We start from the raw sequence: 6,835 nt of genomic DNA on the forward strand, positions 1-6,835 counted from the left end.
AGTGTTTTTATTAGTTTTTAGTTTTTTTTTCTTTTTAGTTTTTTTGTAGTTTTTACCTTCTTTTTAGTTTTGTTAGTTTTTTTTTTTACTTATGTCCTGGTCGTCATTTATACTCCCTGTGTCCCGGTGCTTTGTTGATTGCTAATCGAACATTCCTTTTGTCCTGGTCGCTTTCTCTTTGAGTGTCGTCATTTATTTTTTTCTTTTTTAGTTCTTTTAGTTTTTACCTTTTTTAGTTTTTTTTTAGTTTTTTAGATGAAAATTTTTTTTAGTTTTTTCCTTTTTTTCTTTTTAGTTTTTTATTGGGGTTTACCTTTATTTTAGCTTATTTTTCAGTTTTTTCCTTTTTTTTAGTTTTTTTTTATTTTTTATTTTTTTTAGTTTTTTACCTTTTTTTAGTTTTTTTTAGTTTTTTAGCTTTTTTACTTTTTTTTATTAGTTTTTAGTTTTTTTGTAGTTTTTGCCTTTTTTTAGTTTTTTCAGTTTTTTTTTAGTTTTTTATTGGTTTTTACCTTTATTTTAGCTTATTTTTCAGTTTTTTCCTTTTTTTTAGTTTTTTTTAGTTTTTAGTTTTTTTAGTTTTTTACCTTTTTTTAGTTTTTTTAGTTTTTTTAGTTTTTTAGCTTTTTTATTTTTTTTATTAGTTTTTAGTTTTTTTTGTAGTTTTTGCCTTTTTTTAGTTTTTTTAGTTTTTTAGCTTTTTTATTAGTTTTTAGTTTTTTTTTGTAGTTTTTGCCTTTTTTTAGTTTTTTTAGTTTTTTAGCTTTTTTATTTTTTTTATTAGTTTTTAGTTTTTTTTGTAGTTTTTGCCTTTTTTTAGTTTTTTCAGTTTTGACGTCACCTGATCTAGTTTTTTCAGGTGACGTCACCTGATCCACGATCCACAGATCCACGGACAACTTATTTTTATATATATACTAGCTGTTGGGGTGGCGCTTCGCGCCACCCCAACACCTAGTTGGTGGGGGCGCTTCGCGCCCCCCCCCCCCCAAGCCCCCCCGCGCGCGTAAGTCGTTACGCGCCATAATAGTTACGCGCCATTGTAGTTGTGTCCCTATGTCCCACCTGTGAATATAGATATATATATATATATATGGTTTTAACTACGTAAAACTTGCGAATATACAACATTCTTTGCTGTCCCATTGTCTTTGCATATAAATAGATTGTCAGGTTTACCGACTCTTGAACATGCAACATATAATGGTCCATGGGAAAACAATCTGTATTCAGATCTATACCTCATGATTCTAATGATTGCCCTTGAGCTTTGTTGATGGTGATTGCTAATCGACCATTCCCTGTCCCGGTGTCCCGGTCGTCATTTACATCCCCCTGTTTCCCCCGGTGTCCCCGTTGTAGTTGTGTCCCTGTGTCCCGGTCGTCATTTATATTCCCTGTGTCCCGGGTCCCGGTCATCATTTGTATCCCGGTGTCCCGGTCTGTGTATACATTCGTTTTTTAGTTTTGTTTTTCTCCTTTATTTTTTTCCTTTTTTTTTCTTTTTTAGCTTATTTAGATTTTTAGATTTTTTAGTTTTTTTTATTAGTTTTTAGTTTTTATTTCTTTTTAGTTTTTTTGTCCCGGTCGTCATTTATATCCCCCTGTTTCCCCCGGTGTCCCCGTTGTAGTTGTGTCCCTGTGTCCCGGTCGTTATTTATATTCCCTGTGTCCCGGTCGTCATTTGTATCCCGGTGTACCGGTCTGTATATACATTCGTTTTTTAGTTTTGTTTTTCTCCTTTATTTTTTTCCTTTTTTTTTTCTTTTTTAGTTTATTTAGATTTTTAGATTTTTTAGTTTTTTTATTAGTTTTTAGTTTTTTTTTCTTTTTAGTTTTTTTGTAGTTTTTACCTTCTTTTTAGTTTTGTTAATTTTTTTTTTTATTTTAGTTTTTTTATTAGTTTTTAGTTTTTTTTTCTTTTTAGTTTTTTTGTAGTTTTTACCTTCTTTTTAGTTTTGTTAATTTTTTTTTTTACTTGTGTCCTGGTCGTCATTTATACTCCCTGTGTCCCGGTGCTTTGTTGATTGCTAATCGAACATTCCTTTTGTCCTGGTCGCTTTCTCTTTGAGTGTCGTCATTTATTTTTTTCTTTTTTAGTTCTTTTAGTTTTTACCTTTTTTAGTTTTTTTTTTAGTTTTTAGTTTTTTTAGTTTTTTACCTTTTTTTAGTTTTTTTAGTTTTTTTAGTTTTTTAGCTTTTTTATTTTTTTTATTAGTTTTTAGTTTTTTTGTAGTTTTTGCCTTTTTTTTAGTTTTTTTAGTTTTTTAGCTTTTTTATTAGTTTTTAGTTTTTTTTGTAGTTTTTGCCTTTTTTTAGTTTTTTTAGTTTTTTAGCTTTTTTATTTTTTTTATTAGTTTTTAGTTTTTTTTGTAGTTTTTGCCTTTTTTTAGTTTTTTCAGTTTTGACGTCACCTGATCCAGTTTTTTCAGGTGACGTCACCTGATCCACGATCCACAGATCCACAGACAACTTATTTTTATATATATAGATAGTTTTTTTTTTTTACTTATGTCCTGGTCGTCATTTATACTCCCTGTGTCCCGGTGCTTTGTTGATTGCTAATCGAACATTCCTTTTGTCCTGGTCGCTTTCTCTTTGAGTGTCGTCATTTATTAGTTTTTTCCTTTTTTTCTTTTTAGTTTTTTATTGGTTTTTACCTTTATTTTAGCTTATTTTTCAGTTTTTTCCTTTTTTTAGTTTTTTTTATTTTTTATTTTTTTTAGTTTTTTACCTTTTTTTAGTTTTTTTAGTTTTTTTAGTTTTTTAGCTTTTTTACTTTTTTTATTAGTTTTTAGTTTTTTTTGTAGTTTTTGCCTTTTTTTAGTTTTTTCAGTTTTTTTTTTAGTTTTTTATTGGTTTTTACCTTTATAGTTTTTTTAGTTTTTTAGCTTTTTTATTTTTTTTATTAGTTTTTAGTTTTTTTTGTAGTTTTTGCCTTTTTTTAGTTTTTTCAGTTTTGACGTCACCTGATCCAGTTTTTTCAGGTGACGTCACCTGACACATCCATCCATCCATCCACAGACAACTTATTTTTATATATATATATATATATATATATATATATATATATATATATATATATATATATATATATATATATATATATATATATATATTGCCAAAACGTATATTCAGTTGGGAAATATTTTTTTCTGTACTATATTATGCCATTTTGTCCCAGCCAGTGATGCCAACAGTGGTACAATTGTACCGTTTTGGTATATTTCACTTCTACTGGTACACAAAATAAATTTGTACCCCCTAAAGTACGAACTAATCGTTACGCTAACTCATTTGTGGCTTTCTTCACATCATTTTTTAATGCTGAGTCGTAGTGTGTGATTTTGTTTAGATGTATAATTTAGATGTATGATTTATATATATATCTTCGTGAAAGGAAAGTGGGATCTGTATGCAAACTCTTAAATGTAAAAACAGGACCCAGTAACAGCTTTTGGGCAATATTCTGTAAGAATACAAGGTTAAAATTTGATTTTAAGCCCTGATTAATCGTCATTTGGGATAAATTTCAGGGCGGTGCTAAAAACGGTCATGAACAACAGAAAAACGATGACAATGTTTCGGCCTGTTTAAGATGTTATTGCAGTAATATGTTAGTCCGAACAATTTCTTCAAGTAGTGTCAGGAGTGTATGTACTTTATTGGAAGACAAAGAAAAACAAAGGAATGGAGAAAGAAAGTGTCTTATGCAAAACTTTTATAGATTGTAATGTACGTCGCCGAGATTATAGTGTTACACAAAGCGGAACATTCGGGAAAAGAATTTGGATATGCTACAGTTTTTTAGTGTGATTAGTGGTACCTTTTTGTTCGATAACTATTGGTCACAAAGTGACCAGCGTGTCTAGATAGAAACTTTGCTAATGATGTACAGAAGTAGAGGAAGAAAGACGAAGTCCTAAACCCAATTTCATACATTAAAAAGAGGAACGAGCTGATGCCTAGGCTAGGAACAGCTTTTCAAAAATTGTTTGAGTACCATCAATATCCTAAGGTTTCTTCAAAAACTCATGTTTGCTGAGCTAAGTTTATAAGAAATTGTTCAGTAAAGCTATGCTAAATAATATTTAATTAGTAAGAATTTGTTTACTCGATTTTATCCATTAACATTATTAATTCATATTTAATGAAAGATATAAAAAGATTTTTATAAGGTCTTTTGAGGGTTTAACCTATTAAAAGTCTTGATAAATGGCTTGTAACTAAACCCAAGTCCATAAATAAAAGAAAAGCCAGCTGATACCTAGGCTAGGAACAGATTTTCAAAAATTGTTTTAGTGCGATTGAGGTCTTAAGATTCTTCAAATTGCTATCTTCTTGTTTGTTTTTTTTTTTGGGGGGGGGGGGGAACTCCAATCCGGTAGGCTATCCTTTGATGTGGCCTTTCTTTCAATGGCCGTTTTGGGTTACTTAAGTTTGTTTATGACTTGGGGAACGTCTAAGAAAACAAGAAATCTTAATATTCTATAATTCTGGTACAAAAATAATGTTTGTTGTAATTTTAATGACATACGAATAAAAATTGTTTTTGTTTGTCAATAAGCAGCATTTTCAAAAAAAATTTCAAAATTAAAATTCTTAAGAATACATTTACAGCCAAAATAACTCACAAGGATGTTTGTGCACAAATTTGATTTGATTGACTCTCAAATCGGGCTGGCCACATTCCAATGGGGATAATAAAAATGGCACATTTTGGACTAAAACCTAATTTGACTATTTAAAAAGCACGTCCTTCCTGGAAAAATCAAATAAATTCCTTGTGGTCACTTAATTAAAGTAAAAAGTACCAGAATATGGGGGCTAGACGCCGTATTCGCCATCTTTGTATACTTACAATGCTCTCCTTAATAAAATTCAATTTTTTTGGTGCAATTTAAGTCAACCTTAGAAATCTATGTTGTTGTTTTTTTTTATCTTAGAAGCTTGGTCCAACACACCCACTGGTTCAATATTTCATTCTCGACGTAATTTTAGCACAGGATAATAAGCCACACCCAATTTAAGTGGCAACTATACTTTGCTATGGACGTCATAAAACTTGTTGGTAATTGAAATTCACGGTAATATAACATGTAACATGTTACATGTTGTTACATAACATGTTACATTTACAGCCAAAATGACTCACAAGGATGTTTGTGCACAAATTTGATTTATGATGTTTTATTAATATAACATTTTATAAATTTAGAAAAAATATGATTGGCAGAGATTCCTATTGTCTTAAACTAAGAGAATAGAAATTATTTTTTAATGATATTGAGTCTTGTTTTTATAAGACATTCACAAAAAAAACTAAGTGTGAAAGAACGGAGCCCATATAAATATTTAGAACCCTTACTTTGGAAAAAATTCTTTTACTTAAGATAAAGCCTAAATGCTCGAAAAATCCCCGAACAGCACTATATTGTAAAAAGTCATATTTTGTTTTACCAAAATATATATTCAACTGTTTTGTTGTTGGTCTTAAATCTACAAAATATATCTCTTTTTTGCCCTTTTAAGTCCTAAGTTTCTAAAATGTGTTATTTTTTCCCCTTTTATATTATTGGATCTTGGTACAAGGGAATTTGTCCTTTTGACAAAAAGCGTGTCCACTTGGCATTCCTTATAGCTCATTCATGTATGCTAAGGTATCTATGTATTTACGTGAACCGAATTTAATGTATGAATTATTGAGAAGTAGAAGTATATTAAAACCCAAAAATAATGTTTTAAGATTTATTAAGTCTTTGGCAAATCGCCATACAATCTTTGGTTCAGTAATATGCCATTTGCTTGTAAAACCTCAATTTTAATCTGCGCTAATTAGTCTTTTTTAATGCCATCCAACGATCGTTCATTAAAGGCAGGCCTGATACGCGTTTCACTACTTTTAGTTTTACTTTTGAGCACCAAGTTTTAAAATAAAGCAAAGTAAAAAATTACATGATTTCGAACTTTGTGACAGCGGAGTGGTTAAAGTCTCGCCTGGGAACCACCGGTGTCGAGGTTCAAATTTCAACGCCCGGTTAGCTCAGTCGGTAGAGCGTGGGACCTTTTATCCTAAGGTCAAGGGTTCAAGTCCCTTATCAGGCGAATCTTTTTGTCCTGTGGTGGCGCAGTGGATTTGACCTTAGCTAATACGGGACCCAGAGATCGAATCACGCTGCAGGAATGCACTGCAGGGCCGACGCAGGGACCTGAGTAGTCAATTAGCGTCGTTAATTCTTAAATAATAATAAATACATGATTTCGAAATGATCAATATTTGACATCTTTTTTAATTGTGCTATTCCAACGTTCTTTGACTTCATCTGGTGACTTAAATTTGATAATTGGCTAAATGCGCTCATTATTAAGCAAGTAATTGGAATAACGACGCTTCCTAACTACTAGCGTCCCTGCGTCGGCCCTGCAGTGTGTTGCTGCACCTGGGTTCCATCTCTTGGTCCTATATTACCTGGCTATGGTCAAATCACTGCGGCATCACAGGACACGAGCTTATTATTAATCCACTCGCATAAATAGACTTCAAATATTAAAAAAAATTAATGGTAAATGGTAATTTATAAAGAATTCAGATAAATTATTTAAAATTTTGCAAATTTCTTCTGTATCCTCCACCTTGGACAAAAAAACCGGACTCTTGTTATAAAATTTTCAGTTCCTGATATAACTTTAAAGTTGGAGATTCTTCACAGAAAACTCTACAGTACAGCTTCTGCCCGCCTAACCCCTCAACACCGTCATATCTGCTTTTCGTTGATTTTGTGTGTGTATTTGTTTTTCTCTTTGTGTTTTTTTCATATTTATTCTAACTCTACCA

General features: G+C 30.8%; 1 long non-coding RNA gene across 1 annotated transcript; it reads right to left on the minus strand.

The window, feature by feature from the left end:
* Positions 1-318: 318 nt before the first annotated feature.
* LOC136030994 (uncharacterized) lies at positions 319-3,063 on the minus strand. Its single transcript, XR_010618410.1, has 2 exons — positions 1,946-3,063; positions 319-1,853 (listed from the first exon to the last, which is right to left on the minus strand). It is a non-coding gene; the product is annotated as an uncharacterized LOC136030994 (long non-coding RNA).
* Positions 3,064-6,835: the final 3,772 nt, after the last annotated feature.

Source organism: Artemia franciscana, chromosome 9 (genome assembly GCF_032884065.1).
Source record: "Artemia franciscana chromosome 9, ASM3288406v1, whole genome shotgun sequence".
Taxonomy (NCBI): domain Eukaryota; kingdom Metazoa; phylum Arthropoda; class Branchiopoda; order Anostraca; family Artemiidae; genus Artemia; species Artemia franciscana.